This window comes from Anthonomus grandis, chromosome 16 (genome assembly GCF_022605725.1).
Source record: "Anthonomus grandis grandis chromosome 16, icAntGran1.3, whole genome shotgun sequence".
Classification (NCBI taxonomy): domain Eukaryota; kingdom Metazoa; phylum Arthropoda; class Insecta; order Coleoptera; family Curculionidae; genus Anthonomus; species Anthonomus grandis.
In genome coordinates, this window is record NC_065561.1 from 11,198,098 (window position 1) to 11,217,295 (window position 19,198).

A 19,198-nucleotide genomic window follows, 5' to 3' on the forward strand; every position below is an offset into this window, starting at 1 on the left:
ATTATCTTAGGCATTACCGATCGAAGATCCGAAGAGAAGAGAAGTACCTTTAAAATTTTAGATCCTTGATGCTCACTGATTTCCTGTGGATAAATATTGATATTTATTCATGTCAAAAAGTCTAAACTCTTATACAGAGTCATACATAGAGTCAAAATATAGCAAAAAAAACATTTCAAGTCAAATTACAATAATAAAATAACATATAAACTAACAAATACTATACTTGTCTATATTTATCACATATTGTCCTCGAGTTCGCGAACGGGTATTCATTCTGCTGACATTTTTAAAAACCACGTGCTCAAATTCGAAACTACAAAAATCTTACTCAAACCATTCACACAAATCTAAATTATTATCTATACTTAATTTGATAGAGCTGCAGAGACCTAATATAAATAGGTCAAATTATCTTAAGCATTACCGGTTAAGAAGCTAAGAAGTTCAAATTTATTTAAATGGTGTACCTTTTCGGCTACAGGTAGTTCATGTTTTGATATACAACTGTTAGATAGCGCCAAGGTACAAATGTAGAAACGTGATATACACATTTGTATAACTGGTTTATTTTCTTTGATTTAATGACTTTTTGACCCGTTTTGAAGAATTATTTTTAGCTATTAACAATTATTTCATTCGCTATTTCGAAACAAGTAAAAAAATGTCTATTCTTAAACTGATCACAAAATCCTTTATTAAAAATTATTCACTAGAATGTATACACTTAGTAAAAGTAATATAAAAAGCATGTTTCCAGGTTCATTTTCAGCATGTTTTGTTTCCAATTTTATGTCACATATTGTCTCTTAAGACTAAATTCTAGAATTCAACAGCTGAAATAAGTAACCCTGAGTGTGCCTATTGAGACAAAGTTCGACAAATTAGGGGTAAGAATAATGAATCTTAATAATTTGAATAATGATTCTTAATATGACTTAGTCGGGTCAAATCAAGAGTGAGGTTAGGGAAAGTTCCAGTTATATTTAATAGAGGCAGGAAGAAATCAAGATATTGAAAAGAAAATACAATCTGTTAGCTTTTGGTTTTATTCAAGCATAGTCTTTTAACCTAGCACATGACTCTTGAAACGTGCAAGAAATATTAGCTTTACCAGCATCAGCAATTAAATAAGTTGTGTCATTAGTATAGTCAATATTATCAAGTAACAAAGTGCGTATTAAATGCATCTTGCCCACCTTTCAAGATGCATTTAATACGCACTTTGTTACTTGATAATATTGACTATATAAAAGATAATATGAACTTATAGATTTAATATAGATCTCGAAATGTGCTTTTTTTGCATTGTAAAATAATGGTTTAAATTAACTAACTCTATAGAGTTGGAAGATAAAGATCAGCCGGCATGTTCCTAAGAGGAAAATTGTGAGATGGCCTTTCTGAAATTGCTGATATATACTTAAACAATTTGGCTAAAATATGAATAAAACGTTACTATGATATAATTTCTAATCAGTTGTTAACAAGGCATCCTACTACTTTGTTTTAGTGAATAACAAAGCTCTCTTAAGTAGCTAAAATTAAATCGCTCAACATGTACCCCAAAATGAAAAAGCGTATCGGAAATGCAATTTGAAAAGGTCGTAATAGAGTTATCTAGACGTTGCGATGTAGTTTTATTATCTCGAAATCATCATTAATTTTCATCATTAATTTTTTTGAATAAGTCATCAATGTGCAAGTCCCATTTTAAGGAATTTTCTACAATAAGTCCCAAAAACTTCAAAGATTCACTAAACTAGTGTTCTCACAAACGTGAATTACGTGTGGTACAAACGTGACTAGGGCATTTAATACGACTCTATGTAGTGCATTAATTAAATTGTAGTGCATTAAAGCAACACGGATTGCTCCAAGTAAAACAAAGAGGCAGATTTTATAACTGATACTCAAACTAGCGATGTCACTTATAAATAGTAGAAGCACAATAGGCCCTAGAACTGAATGTTAAGGTGCTTCACATTTGGCATATAAGAAGACGTTGTGATATTAATTAACCTTATAATCTAAGTTCTGTTATTAAGACTATAAACTATTTGAAAGGTATTCCTCTGAACACGTAGTTATCAATTAAGACATCATGATTCAGAGGAATCACAGAAATTTATTGAGATCGGGTGATTCTGATTTAGAGAGAAGTATACTCTACTTAAAAGGGAAAAACATATCATCATTTGTGCATATGTTACTCAAGAATCCAAACGGATTTAGAGTAAATATTTTCTATGTAAACAAAAGAGAAAGAAGCTTTTTTTAATCAATCCTTCAATGAGCTGTGGATAGAATGGCAGAGAGTGGAATTAAATGATAATTCGATAGTTTATTTTTATCACCTCTCTTATGCAACGTAACATTTGTCATATTTAAGCAGCTTAGAAAAACTCCATTTTAAATTGATTTATGAATTAAATTCATAAGATGGTTTTGCTTATTGATAAAACATCGATAGCTCATGATGATGGATTATATAGTTTTGTAAACATTCCTAGGGCATTAAAACGAGATTCATAATTAATTTTATTCCATTGCATTTTGTAATATTCTAAGAAGGCAAAATTTGACAAAATTAGTTTATGTAAAATAAAAAAAAGATGATAGTATGTTATAAGAAAGCTATAGCCTAAATACTTTAACAAAAGAATCAATGAGGGAGTTATCTGAGGTGCTTGGCCTATTTCCATTAAATGTACAAAAAATAATTTTCCAGGAGTTTTATATGTTTGCTGGTTAGATACCAAAATATTTCGTTAGCATTTATTAAAGTTAATATGCCTAATTTTTTTTGTACTGCTATACTATACGGATAGAATTAATATTAAAAAAAAAGGCACAGGGCCTAACTACCACTAAAAACAATCCACTTTTTTTTCTAAAAAACCGAGTTTTATATTGTGACAGTTCTTTACTGTTTTAATATTAAATCTTGATAAGAAATCTTATGTTTTATTTTCGTTATATTTATATTTATTTATTGATAATACTTTTTAAAATCTTTGTGCTCCATTTAATAGTATTGACTAGTTCCAATGTTGCCTTGCCAAATGCATATGATTTTTCATCGTAAATAAGTGACTTATTCATTTCAATACACCTTAAATTAAACTATTTTTAACCCTAAACGTTTTTCAGAAAACATAAAAATAATAACCGGCTTTTTACTCGCTTTACATGAACCCATACCTATTTAAAAGTTATTACCCATTACTTTTTACAACACGTATATTTTTAGAAACCTACACGTGTGACATAACATTTATAAACAATTAAAAATGGTGTAATTGTGGGTTTTAACATTTCGACTTGCAGGTGCACGGTGCATTTTACAGTACTATTCTTAGAAAAAACATACCTTAAGTTTACAAGCTGACTGGTTTTTTATGTACTTTATTAGTTAAATGGTGTCTACTTATTTAAGTAACCAAAATGTCAAACATAAAAATAGCCTTCAAATAAATTAATATAATATTCGATTCAAATAGTTCTCAAGAGTCAAATTAAATTTGGGTGCCCCCTCGGTTTAAAATTTAGATCCTATAAACTTCAAGTGGTTTTATTTTTAAGATTTAGTAGCGGCTTCCTGTCTTTTTAATAGCCAGTGATGTAAAAACAGGCCAATAAAATAGGTGACCTGGGATTACTTATATTATTTTAAGGTAGGGAATATATATGGATCTAAATGCAGCATATGATAAAGTCAATTTAGGCAAATTATATAAAACATTGATTTCCTTAAAGGTTTGTATAGAGGTTTTCAATAGAGAGAGGTTACATCCAAGATCAAGATAATTACACATTAGGAGCAATAAAAATAACAACGGGAATCGCCCTAATGCACTTCACTCTAAAATCATATGAAAATGTTAATGACAAAATAAATGATGATGGTAAAAGAATACAAATATTTACTGGTAGTACTCACTGATACCCTGCGTTTGAATAAGCACTTAACATAATTATTTATGTCCACTAGCCAAAGATAACAAGAACAAATTAAACAAACTACAATTCCAGTCAAAAACAGCAACAAGATGCATCTATCGCACCAAACCTCTTATTATGTGAAAGCAGTAAAATAGTCCTAGAATATGGCTATCAGAGCAAATGGTCGCAAAATATCTAAGATTGGACTTGAGTAGGATAATCGAGCTTGCCACCCCAACTTGCCCTGTTTTAATTATAACAGATACATAACAGACAATTATATAACAGACAATTCCTAGAAATCAAAAACACAATTTTAAAACAGGTAAAGTGGGATTTGAAGATTGTCAACAGGAAAAGCACAATTATTCATTAGGACTGCCAGACAATGTAAGAATCGGCACAGCTGAGATTCTATTTATTTATAATGCAGTTTGCCTTTTTTTGCAGTTGCAAGTTTGCCTAAAAAACTACATAAAGAAGTGTATAATTCTGAAAAATTCTGAGAGGGCTATCAAAAAATTAGACTCTACAAAGGCACATCAAATCTAGAACGCATCACCTCCTTAACTAAGAAAATCATTATTAAGGCAAACAACAAGCAATTTGATATTAAATTATTTAATTCAATTAATTAATTAACATATAGATTTATCTAGATATGCATGATTATACCTACTTACTGTTTAAAATTGAATGGAAATAAATTCAATAATTTTTAAATCGACTCTGCAAGTATAAGGTCGACACTACATTTGTGCTCCAACAAACCTAGAAAAGAAAACTTAGGTTGCTACTATAGAATACCAAGGTAGAGGCACAATAACTACGATAATAAAATTAAGAATGGAACATTGCACATCATCAGACTACCCTATACAGACTCGGAATACTGGAAAACCCTTACTGCTCCTATGGGAGGGTGGCTTGCATGACACATATCTGTTAGAATCTAGAAACAATGAGCCTAGTCTATATCAAGAATTAATAAATCGTAGTGTTATAGGATTATCAATATTAATTCATTTACTAAAACTTACGGACATTACACCTGGATTTCTTAAAAAGAACAAAATAAAATTGTAAGGGGTACTTAGAGAATCCTCATGAATCTTCCTATATGATACCGCAAGTGTCAATCCACATATACGTATAATATACGAACAATCTTTTTTAATTTATGGCGTAATAAAATCCAATTAACAAAAATTAAAGACAGTAGTAAAAATGTAAAAGTGAAAGTAAACTAAGTTGCTACAAAGCAATTACAAGAGGAAGAGTAAACCAAAACAAGGAAAAGGACGAAGCACAGAGATGACGCGAGAAATCGTCTTTTTACGACGAGATGGCTAAATGCTTTTAGGAGCAGGCTAGAAGAAAAAAGAAGAAGAAGAAAAGAAGAGGATTTAGGCTGGCAAAAGAGTAATGTATTTTCGATAAGTGTGATTATTATCCTATTTTGTCTTAATTAAACCCATTAAAAATTAAACAAACTTAAAATATATAGAAAACTAGATAATGTAAATTAGCTTTGAAATAAAAAAGGGAATTTAAAATATTTGTTATCTTAGTGTTGCATTAAATAAATACTGCGCGGTTGCAAAATATTAATAACGATATAATAAAATTTTAATAAACTGTAATCACAAATTCTCTTATTTTTATAATTCTATTTGGAATTCGAGCATAAAGCCAGCAAAAAATATGTAGAAAAGGCTGACAGGTTCCATTACGTAATGGCAGGTTATTAAATATATTTTGATAGACAGATATGAGATTTTTGTCTAGGTTTGCATTAATAAATAGCTATGGGAAACTAATAACTAGGAAAACGTAGTATGATTTTTCCTTGTTTCAGTTTCAAATATAGAAAAAATTAACAAATTATACGGAAAAGTAAGACAGTATGTATAGTAGACTTAAGGCAATAGACGGAAGAAAATTAAAAAAATCTTCTGTCGTTTCATCCTCTAGTTTTTAAGAGAAAAATAGCTTTAGTTAAAGTAATCAATATAATACTGCTCCTACGTATATTTGTCCATATGTCAAAAAGCTTATGGAGCCCGATTCAAAGTATTATTTTTTTTTAAAACACAACCTTCAAATATATAGCAAAGAATAACCCCGAGAAATTATGATCTTGTCTTACTCTAGCAATATGACTATAATCAAATCGACCATAGATAGACGCCATTCCTAGACACTCGCATTTAATCTCCGTTATTGTACTAAGTACGGCATTGAAAGAAAAACTAGTGAATTTGAGCTTCACACTAAATCTACATATGTTTCGCTAACGAGCATCCACGGGAGAAGATTAATACTGGTAAAGTTAGTGGTAAAAGTGTTTTGTGATTTGAGTGTTACACCAAAGATTCCAGCCATAACACGACTGTTGTATTTTTAGTTGACAAGCGTCAAATTATGTCTGTAATCTGGAACACGATTATCAAGCTGTAGAACATCTTGGCAGAATGCTAATACACCGTTAAAATAAAGAACTCAGGCTGGGTCATATACAGGGTGTCCCGAAATTACATTGCAATATCTTACCAGCAGCATCTTTGTCTAAAAATATGATAAAAACTTCATATACAGGAGTCTTGAAAAGTGAATCGTTTTCATGTTACAGGGTGTTTTATAATTCCTATTGAAGATGGTTTTTTGTTAATATTTTCGAAACGCCTGGTCGTTATTTTTCGAAATTTTTATCGTACACTACTGTTATTATTACTAACTAATTTTATACATTTTATGTTGAAATGTGTACAGGGTTGTTTAAAATTAGTGGTCAGCAAAGATAGAAATGTCATAACTTGTTTTCTTTTGTTTTCAATTATTTGGATAGTAAACTTAAAAAGAACCAACATTTTTACATAAAATAGGTACTCTTGTCTTACTTCGTTAGGAGCCTCCTGTTTTAAGAAAAATAATAATTAAGTTTTAAGTAAATCATGACTAGGTATTGCAAAGGTAACTATGAATAAAATAAAAAATAGCAGTTGGCAGTGCTTGTTGACAATTCGTTTATTGCTTGAATTTCTTATTGCTTCTTGATTGGCATTTTAATTATTTTACAATTACGTTGGTAAAGTTAAAAAGTTATTTGTATAAATTATTTCTTTAAAACTATAGGTAGATTTACGAATCAAGAGTTGGACGATATGCATTTTGTGTATGGTTTGTATAATGGCAACTCGGTAGCTGCTGCTCGAGTATCGCCGAACATTTGCCCTCAGACGAATTCCAGATCATTAAGTTTTTGTTAACATCCACCGTAACTTATGTGAAATAAAAGTTTTTAAAGATCTCATGGACAAGGTAGGCCACAAGCAAATCATAACTTGGAAAACGTCTTAAACTATTTCGAAGAAAATCCTGGAACAAGCATTAGAACAGTGTCACGAGCCACACATATCCCCCGCTCAATAATAATAAAAATCAAAATATATTTTTTTAGATAGGAATAATGGTGAGAATCCAAGGCTTACATCCCTATTATTACTATTAGAGAGTTCAAGAGTTGGTACCAGACGAGTTTGCGCTAAGGGTCCAATTTTGTAAATGAATAATTAACAATTCAAACTTAGTCCATTTTTTAATATTATAGTACGGCGGAGCGCCTACTCATTTTGGACGTAATGTTCAATTAAGTTGGATTGGTCGAGGTGGTCCCATAAATTGGCCTCCTTGATCTCCAGATCTAACTTTAGTAGGTTACTATTTATGGGACCATTTAAACGAATTAATACCCGAGAAGAATTAGTTCAGAGGATTAATCGGGCGGTTAATGAGGTAAGAGAAAATCCATTTTCTATTTTAAGGGCTACTTGCGCAATAAGTACGCGGCAAGATTATGTCTCCAACAAAATGGCAACCACTTCGAACATTTGCTATAATTTGTTTTCTTTTGTTTATTTGTTTTGTTTGGTATTTTCAGTTTTTTTTTCTTAGCTAATAAGTTAATTGTTTTAATTATTCAAAATTGTAAAATAAAATTTTAAACAAAGAAAACAGCTTTTGATCTTAAAATTAAGTATTAGTAATAGTCTTATATCATGTTTAAACCTGATGATTTGTAAGATACCTATTAATTTTATTAAACGTGATCAAAAATGCTTTATGAGTGTAGGTTGCAAAACATCTATGTCTGATTATTTCAAAAACGGTCGCTCCTATCTAATTAAGATAGGAGCACTTTTCTATCAAAATTATTCGAAAATAGCTAGAAAAAAAGTTTCGATATTTTTAACTTTTTTTTCTGACCACTAATTTTAATCGACCCTGTATATATTTTAGTATAAAGTGCTATAAAATCAGTTAGTAATATTGACAGTAGTATACGATAAAAATTTCGAAAAATAACGACCAGGCGTTTCGAAAATATTAACAAAAAACCATTTTCAATCAGAATTATAAAACACCCTGTAACATGAAAACGATTCACTTTTCAAGATTCCTGTATATGAAGTTTTTGTATTATTTTTAGACAAAGATGCAACTAATAAACCATTGCGATGTAATTTCTGGACACCCTGAATATTCAAAGTTAATCGAGGCTGAGAAATGGGAACATAAAAGAAGACATAGCGTACTAAAGAATCAACTGATGGATTTACACAGGACGGCCTAAAAAGGCCATAGTAGACGGCTGTAATTCATTATGGGTAGAATCGATAAACATAAAATGGATGTGTTTTTCTTACACATTAGATTGGAGTAAGACAAAGTGACTAAGAGTAGAAAACGCAGTGCATTTAATAATAATAATAATAAATCAGTTTATTTACAATATTGGAAAAATATTACAAGATGATTAATTAATTTAATTTACCAGTAAGTAAGCAATATTCACAGAATGCTTACATGCGATAACTTATAATACCTAAACCTATACATAACAATAAACCTAGATAAAAATAAAGAATAATAATAACAATTGTTACTTTGTCTTGGGTCGTAACTACAGGTAATTTTGACGAGTTTAGTATTTAAGATCTTTGATTTATATGTCTTGGTCAGTAGTTTTTTTTTTATAATAATTTACTTTCTAAGATCTGCAATTTTTTTAGTTTAGTCACGCTATGAATTATTTATTAAGTTATTATATCTTTCTCTGCCCATCTGATGTATCCAATCTCTAACGTCCCATTTTGGGTACTTTTGCGGGATATCTCCTTTATTTTTAAAGATAGAAAGTTGCGGTTTTCGCGACTCTGTGCTACTTTTTCGTAAAACTAAAGATGCTTTAAACAAAATTTTTTGGCCCTTTTATTTTTTAAAATACATGGCATTTTTGAAATTTTTGCACTTTGGGACCCCCGTTGTATCTCCGTTATTTTTACAGTTATTGTAAAAGTAAAAACTCATTCTTATAGATCTTGTTCCATGGAATCTAGTGCTATAGATATATATATTTTTCTGTTTAATAGTTTTTGAGATATAACCCAAACTTATGTTTTTTTAAATGGTTTAATTACATTTATCTCTATATATTTATAATTCATAAAATTGGACCCTTTCAAAAATATATAACAGTATGGACTTATTTTCAAAAATACGCAAATAACTAACAATTTTCTAAATTAAATGCATAATTTAATAGTAGGTCATGAGTACCAATAATAGACAAATAAAAAGTTACAAATTAATACCGACGAATGATGAATTGCATCATTCTATTTTTTTTTTGTAATAAAGGAACATAAAAAACAAATATATATATTTTATAAACAATATAAGAAAACAACAATAAAACAAAACAAAATTTTTACAAGAGATGTTCAAAATGACCACCATCTTCTCTGATACAAAATTGGCACTCAAAATAATAATTTGTCTCCTTAGATTTTAAAATGCTAAATAGATTGCGTCTTGAAGTTCTATGAGATTATTGCATTGTCTTTGATGCACTTGATCTTGTAACCCCCATAAAATTATTTATTTATTTATTAACGGTATTCACCAATTTTACAAAAATAAAATAATAGAAAAGATACTAATATTAATTCAACTTAAGCTTGATAATATTAAGACATAAATCAATGTTACCAATTAATTTAAAGAAAAAAGTTAATTTAATAAAAAACAATTTATTTGTCATTTTTTTGTTTCTTGTTATAAATAGGCATGGCCTCCCATTAAATTATGAATTTGATCATTTAAATTTAGAAAATTGTCATTTATTTGCGTATTTTTGAAAATAAATCCATACCGTTATATATTTTTAAATAGGTAAAAAAAGGCCAATATTATCAACCATAAATATATAGGGTGTTACATTAAAAAAACATAAGTTTGGGTTATAACTCAGATCAAAAAAAAATATCTACACCACTGGATTCCACGGAAAAATCTATAAGAATGAATTTTTGTTTTAACAAAAACTTTAAAGATAACGGAGATACGATGGGGGTCCCAAAATGCAAAAATGCCCTGTATCTTAAAAACTAAAAGGGCTATGAAAATTTTGTTGATGGCATCTTTAGTTTTACGGAAAAGTAGCATAGTGTCGCGAAAACCGCAAGTCTCTATCCCTAAAAATAACGGAGATATATCCCGCAAAAGTACCCAAAGTGGGACACCCTGTACATTTTAAAATTCTTGTTATTGAATTTATCTCTAATATCTCTTCCTACTAAAAAAAAGGGCAAAGAACTATTTGACAATGCGTAAACGTCATGCGCGTTATCAGTAAGTCATTTGTGAGGCCAGGAAGACAGGAATGAATATTAAATGGAAAGAATTAATGAAGAAACAGTGAGTAACAGGGATCATTGCAGAGCGAGAAAGGATATGAGAGAAACTAAATCAATAGAGCGAGAGGAAGGATGAGATAGCAAAGAGAATATAGAAGAATCGGCCATAATAGAGCATTAAGATAATGGGGACGAAAATGTATAGGAAGTTATAACAACATTTTTGTCATGCACGGAAAGAACAGGTGACCTACTTTATCTAAAAAAAAGGAAAGTAATTGGCAACCCAGCATGATAAGGTTTCAGAGCGAAAAAGTCTATTATAGGAGTGTGGCGAGAGAGTGTGGATAGAAAACCAATTATCAGTTGGGTCTAAGATTATTAATGTTTTATTATTTAATTCATTATTTAATGTGAATAAATAAAATAATCACAAAAAAGCAAGTAATTAAAAAATTATTGAAAAACTAATAATTAAAAAAAATATATATAAATATACAGCTATGATTGGTTAAGTTAGAATAACAAAGATTGGAATTAATTAAGTACAGTGAGGCATAAAAAATTGGTTTATTTAAATAGGAGCTGGGGCACTTCTACTACTCTACTTTTTTGTTTACCCTTTTTTTTCTATATGCTTTCAAACGCAAAGTCTATAACTAAAAGAGCTTCAATCTCCCCTACAGACTTTATATCTCATAGTTTTAGCAGACTAGCTGGCTGGAATCGCATGGGAGTAGTACCGAATCTTGAAAACTGCCAATTTAAGATTAACCACAGCGAATATGCTAGTTTCTTAAAGACAGTGACACTTTCAGCTCTGATATTAAAATGATGATAACCACTTGAACACTTTGGACCATAATGATATCATTACTATCTTGTGCTTCTCACTAAAATGCTACTAGCCAATATAGATATAAATTCCAAACCAAACCAAAACCAAACTTTTTCGCCGAGAGTATGGCAAGTCAATATTAGCGCACAATATAGCACCCTCAATTATAATATATTAAGTTAAGATTATGATAAGAGTAATTAGATATTGTTTTTGGCTTTAAATTTCATCAGTATAAATGGTAAGTAAGGTCAAAGATTTTTTAAGATCAGGAAATTTATTTTAAGCTTATAGTCAACGCTACACATAATTTATCTTGGTTACCTATTTAAGAACTCGACAAACAATGTACATAGTAATGGCAACATAATTGTGACAGGTAAAAATATAAGTTTTGACAAATGGTCAAAATAACATATGTCTGGTGATGCCTAGACAAGTAAAATTGTATAGTAACACCTTCTGTGGATTACTCAAATATAAAAGGTGAACAATATACTTTGTATAATAATAAAACATTACCTACACTTAAAGTAAACCATTATGTAGATGACACTTAAAGCCATTCACGATGGCAATTATATAGTTTTTTTACAAGACATGAAAGACATTTACATAATTTATATGATTTTCTTACAAAATAAAAATTGTTTAGAAATTAAAATTATTACTCTTTATTTCTAGTACTACAGTTTCATAAAATAATGTTGATTATCTTTTCACGGCCTTATTCGTATAATTGCTTAATGTTACTGAATTATTACTAAGTCTGTTTGGTTACCCATATTATATTACCCACATTAAAATATTTAATGTAATAAATATTAATGTAATCAAAGTAGGAAACTTATCGAATCTTTTCATAATACTTAAATTAATTAAAAATTAACATTTTTAATTAATTTTAGGTGTAACTTTCTTAAAATCGCAGCATAATTTTAAGTGTACGTTAAAAACTTAAAACGTTAAACGCCGAAATATCTGAGCAATAAATATTATCTTACATTATAAATTTGGAAAAAGTTTAAAAGAAGAAACGTGTAGTTTAAATTCTAGAATTTTTTTTACAGATAATTCAATTTTTTATAAACTATGATTTAAAAATTATTGATTTATTTTTTAGAAAATTGAATATTTCAAAAATACAGACATTGTATAATAGAACATCAAATCTGGTCTACTAGGTCCAACAAAATCTGAAAAATTTCAACCTGAAGATCATGCTAGAAGAGTTGTATTTTGCCAGTGGCTTTAAGAGCAGTTGGCAGTGGTAGAAATGAAGATTTTACGAAATTTTCCTAGACTGACCAGTGAAATTTAGATTTAGATAGAAACTAAATTTCACTGGTCAGTCTAGATAGATAGATAGGAATATGTGGTTCCTACGTAATGAGGCTCTACCACATTTTAGACAAGAAGTTTATGAACACAGTTGCCAAATAGATAGACAGGCACAATAAACCTCGTTTCTTGGCCTTTTTGCTCCCCAGATTTAATGCCCTGCGATTTTTTCCGTTGGGGCTATTTGGAAGAGTTGCTGTATCATGATGGAGCAGTAAATACTCGGAAAACTTCAAAAGCACATTAAAAATTTCTTGTGTTTTAATTAGTGCACATTAGGATTTAATTTTCAAAGCTTGTAAAGAGTCGTAGATTCGCCAAGTAAGATTGTGTGATATTTTTGAAGAATTTTTGTGAAAACGGTAACCATTTAACTAATAACTAAAGATTTTGTTTTAGATAATTATAAATAATGTGAAGTAACGCTTTTATTAAGCAATGTTTATATAGGTGATTTTTAATGAGTGTATATGAACTTCCTTTGACGAGATTTATAAGATGTTAAAATAAATGACTCTGCAAACAGGGTGTACCAAAAATCAACGACAAGCCGAAAATGGACAATAGACCATGTGTTTGAGTACTTTTAAAATTATAGGTATTCATGGAAAACCGAAAAAAATCACACCTCCCTGTTGATCTTTTTAGTACTGTGGTTACAAATTTTTGAATTTATTAACAATTTTTCTAACGTTCCTCTGATTAACCCTATAATAAATTATAAAATTTAAACACAACTGTTCACATTTTTAAGAAATTATCATGTTGATAATTAATATTCATGTCGATATCGTGTTTATTTTTGGCTTTTTTGGATTTTTTCGTTAAAATGGCTTGGTTTATTGTCCAAAGGAGGTGAAAGTATACTTAAAGTCAAAGTCTCACAAATCAAGTACATATCTAAGTCTCTTTGAGAATAATGGATGATTAGTTTGAATTACGATATGCCAGCCAGGCTACACTCATCCGAACCTACAGGAAGAACCTAAGTGCACGGAAAAGTTTACTGATGAAAATTTCGTTTCTTCAACAATGTTTACTATTTTAACTGGTCCCAAAATTTATAAACATTAGATGCAAAGCATACACAAGGGCTTCTACTATAGCGGTAAAGAAAGCTGAGATTATTTGCATTAAAGAAGAAATAAAAAATCATTATAGAAGCCTAATTACCGGCAACTCTAAGCTTAAATTTCTTTATTTTACTCTAACTTTTGTGCCACCTTTTTTAGAATTTTGTATTTTAGATTTAAATTTTAGGGACGAAGTTAAGTCATTTGGATCTGAAACTTTTAGGAGATTAGGTAAGAAAATTTCCAATCTTGAATCGTCTAAGTTGACACAATAAAAACAACGTATTTTACCTGAATTTAGATAGAACTTGGGTGGTAATTTATATTTTGGTTTTCACAAAAGATTTTTTAATTTATCTGACGTTTAATTTTTAGCCCACGAAGAAAATATTCTAAGTCATAACTTAAAATTTAAGTTCTAAATCTGATTTAAAAATTAGGCTAGCCGTCGAGGCTGAAAATATCCTACAAACTACAGATATTACCAACAAAAATATCCTTTTCTTTTATTTCTAAATTGGACAAAAACAAAACTTTTAATTATAATAGTAAGCACTTAAGTAAGATTGAAGAAGTAATGGTAGAATCCTTAAAAACTAAAATTGAATAACATTACTTAATTGCCACTAAGGCCAATAAAGGATCTTGCATAGTCTTTATGAAACGCACAGATTATGTGAATATGGTTGTGGGCTTTAATTTTAATTGTGGGTTTTTTAATATTAGAAAAAAGGCTCTTTATCCTATGAACCCTAGAACTCTTGCTTTACGGGCTACCTAAAGTTCATAAAGAAGGACAGCCAAATAGACCAGTGGTATCTTTTGTGGATTTTCCTTGCTTTAAATATTCTTCGTGGTTGAATGGGATTTTAAGAGAAGTGACAGGCTTCCGAAGTCATTTTTCCACTAAGAATTCCGTCGAATTTGGTAATTTTTCAAAAGGCATATATATACCAGACAATGCAACGTTAATTTCCTTAGATGTGAAAATTTTTTCCCAGTATACCACCTACTGACTGTATTGAACTAATGGAATCTTTACTAGCAAATTCTAATCTACCCAGGCTGATTTCTTTAAACTTAATTTGCCTACTAAAAACTGTTTTATGGCTTTTCTGTTAATTAGAATTTTGTTTCTTATTATTTAATTTTGATAATTTTATTTAGGTCTGGTGATGCCATAATGCCGCGAAACGCGTAGCCTTTTAATAGACTCTTGATTTGTGAGACTTTGGGTATACTTTCTCCTCCTTTGGTCATATATCTAAGCCTCTTTGAGAATAATGGATGATTATTTTGAATTTAAACCATGTGACTGTTTAGTAAGTGAAGGAAGCCATGCCAGGTCATCATACTCCTCGCGAATATGCTTACATGCATCTCATCTATAGAAGAATCCAAAAAAGCCAAAATAAATAATACGCCATATCAACACGAATACAGATAGCAAAGTATTGCAGTAGCAAAGGTCTTAATTAATGACCGAAGTTGGGTCACTACCTGTTGTACTTACCCTGTAGGGGTATTTCTAAATAGAGAATACTCGTACCAGCTTAGGTGGAGTAGAAAAATAGCCTGGTGCAATGTTTGCTCAATTTAAATAAATTATTTAAATTTACCTATTTTAAGGAGAACAATAACTAATAAAAAGTGAATAAAGTAATCCAATTTAAAACGTGGTATCATGAGTGAAGGCAGATAATTTGAACATTTGTTGAGAATTAAGTTGAGATTCATTACATTTATTTTGACTGTACAATTATAAACTTAGCTTAGAGTACAGGCATATATTTGACTATGTACCAAAAAAATACATCCTTATTGGACAAAAATCCAAGCAAGTATCTTACGATTTTGAAATCTAGATTAGATACGCCAAATTTTTAAATCACTTGACCAACAGTGAAGTAATTTTCATTTGCAGGACAGTTAGTTAAAGGTGAGAAATGGTAGTCAAAAGACACAATTTTAACACAAGCTGGACAAAAATCTGATAATTTCTTAAAAATGTAAAAAATTGTGTTTAAATTTAGTTTTGTAATTTATCGAAGGGTTAATCAGGGTTATGTTAAAAAAAAATCAATTGTTGAAAAATTCGAAAATTTTTAACCACAGTGCTAAAAAGACCAACAGGAGGGGTCAGTATTTTTCGGTTTTCTATAAATGCCTATAATTTCAAAAGTACTGTTGATTTTCGAGACACCCGGTATAAAAAATTATTACAAAGTTAATAGCTGAAATAAAATGAGAGGTTTACTAGTTCTAATAATTTTCCTCTTTCTTTTAATGTAGAACTAGTTTTTTATACCAGTATTAAAATCTAGTGATAGGCAGTAATTAATAATTTTTTTATAATTTTTTATATAATATATCTAATTTAATATTGTTGTGGTTTATTATATTAGATGGAAAAAAATGCAGCGAGATGCTATCTTGTTGCACCGAATCGCTTTAATATTAATGAATTTAAATTGTAAAATGTAATGTATCAAATAAAATACCTTTATTATTATTATTTTTATTAAAAAGTACTATTGCTACGCCTTCTCGTAATTTGGATTTTAAATTTAAAAACAGAGTGTGCACAGTGAATTTTTAGTATTCTTTATATTTACTGCACTGAAAATGCTACTAATTTTAATTATATTTTTTTTGATGTCAAACAAAAAATGTGCACTAATATTTTAAGATTTTTAGTAATACTATTTCACCGCAGTCTGACATTTTTAATTAAAATTTAACTTACCCAAAATAAAATTAAATTCTAAATGTTTTAAAAAATTAAAAAAAGAAATATTTACTTTAAAATAATCCGAGAACTTAAGGTGTAAAAACACAGTCAAGAAGATTAAGCAAAACATAAAGACAATAATAAAATTATAAAAAAAATGAAAGACACATTCTATAGTAACTCATAAAGCAACTAATTTTACAAAAACCATAATAAATTATGTTATATAGTAAACACAGTTTAAATACCATATAAAAAACTTAAAGAAAACAAAGCTAATCCCACGTTAATCGAAAGAAAAAAGGTTTTCTTTATTACACCCACGCGACAACATTAAAATGCGGCATTTCTTTGGCGCGCGCGACTTCCCATTCCCATTTGAACTAACGCAACTAACGCGCCGAAAACCCATATGCGCTATGGCGTTTTTAACAAAATCATTTTGACTCAAGGAAATTGTGTTCGAGACTGAACAGAACACATGCATAGGACTCTCGGTTCGCCTCCGCCATAAACTAATGCCTGGCTGCTGTTGTTTACTTTAACATAACCTAAAACGCCTATAGGCCGATGGCTACTACATATACCATTACCATTATGATAGACCGACACGAAATTAGTTTTTATTGACGGGATGTAATGCGTAGCAATTTTATTAATTTATGTCAGTTTTATAGCGGCACGTTTTTCTTGCTGTGCAAATTGATTTTTACGTAATTTGTTTGATGGGTCAAGGAAAATTAGAGAATTTTTTTTTACTTAAATTATTTGTGAAATGAATTTTAAAAAGAATATAAATTTTGACGAGGCGTATTGTTTACTGATTATTTTAGCATTAATAAGCAAGCATCTTGTAACTCTGTCAGCAGATCAATAAAATATTGATCAAATAATTCAAGATAAATTTATTAGAGACAACGTACTTACATAAACTGAGATAAATGATACATTGCAAAATCGGGAATGAAGATCACGGAAGTTGCGACATTACATACCTGAAAAGAATAAAGTATCCATGAGTAATTATTTTACCTTTTTGAATGAATATTTTTTAAATATGTAATGTTTTTGATAATATAATAAAAATATTAAGTCTTTTTATTTAAATCCAAAAAAAAACAAATACGTACATACATAATTAATCATACGTAAGAAATACCTCTAAATCTAGTCCTAGGGCCCCTAACTTAACCACTACAAATAGATATACATAAACATAATTTTACGTACTGAATCATCCTGGAAACTTATAAAAAAAATAATAAAAAAGAAGGTTAAAGAATAAAAAAAAGGTTTAGTGTCCTTGCATACGTAAAGGGAAGGGGGCGTGCAACAAACTCAGAATAAAAATACACAAATCATTGGTGCAATAAAACATGATTTTCCAACTTGAATATTTTAATGAGGCTGAACATACTTAGTTATAGTTGCGCTTAAAAGAGGAAAGAACAAAATTTAAATTTGAATTTATTAATATTTAGAATTTTAAAGTTGTTGAGAATATAGCTATAGATTTTAATAGCGTTAAATGTAAACGAGTTTTTACATAGAGCAGTTTTAAATTTAAAAGTGACTCTCTGCTTCTTATATTTAATTGATGAAGTTTGTTTTTGGGTTTAAATTTACTCTTGAGTTTTTTTATAGAAGAGATGATAGAAGTGCCGGTCACAATTTTCTATTAACTGGCAAGATGAAGATTTCATCTGTTTGACGTACTAAGTCACTTTCTTTCTAATATTTTATGCGATATATGGTCTTCCTTTTTAATGCTATATATTAACTGACAACAAGAAATTTACATTTTCTGAATTCTTTCATGTTCTAATAACCGCAAACAAGGCATATATATAAAATCACAGTAAGCATAATTACTAATAACAAGATACTCAAAGAGTAGCTTTTTTAATTTAAAAGGAAGGGACAAAAAAGATTTTTCACTTATTTGATATTCACTAAAACAAAGAACCTCGTCCACATGTAAACATACATTTCTCGCGGAAGCTACGAAAGGAAGTAATGGGTCTACCAATAGAAGTGATAGAAGTTTAGTGGGCCATGTCCGCAAAATGGTATGTGTCAAAACGCGGATCAAGCGTCAGTTGTGTTAAGTATACTTTGTCATTTCATCATGAATCGTTTAAGTCAAGAGCAACGTATAGCTATCGTGAAAAGGTATTACGAAAATATCGCCGCTGCAAGAGAAAGGGTTGACGCGAATAACAATGTGTCTGTTTTGCGCCGTTTTCAGCAATTGGGCATTTCATCAATGTCTCTGTGGCGCATTTTGAAGAAAGACTTAGGCCTACATCCATATAAGATATTTCTAACTCAAGAATTGAAGCCTGCTGACCATGGTTTGCGAAGAACGTTTACCGACTGGGCCCTGTTGCAGTTGGAACAAAATGCCGATTTTGGAAAACAAACCATCTTTTCAGATGAACCCCATTTTTGCCTTAGTGGCGTTGTCAATACGCAAAATTGCCTTTTCTGGTGTCAGAACAATCCCCAGAAATTAGTACAGGTGCTATTACACCCGCTAAAAGTGACTGTGTGGTGTGGTTTGCATGTCGGT

The 19,198-nt window shown here is 29.8% G+C and overlaps 1 protein-coding gene across 6 annotated transcripts in view; it reads right to left on the bottom strand.

Moving 5' to 3' along the window:
* LOC126745591 (tensin-1) overlaps window positions 1–19,198 on the bottom strand; it is a 572,168-nt gene that overhangs the window by 254,394 nt on the left and 298,576 nt on the right. Inside the window, exon 1 of one of the 6 annotated variants that reach the window (XM_050453500.1) lies at window positions 16,875–17,081. The exons of the other annotated variants lie outside the window; for them this stretch is intronic. The gene's annotated coding sequence lies outside the window, so the exon portion shown is untranslated. Of the gene's footprint in view, window positions 1–16,874; window positions 17,082–19,198 lie in introns of those variants that run through there. 6 annotated transcript variants of the gene reach the window in all.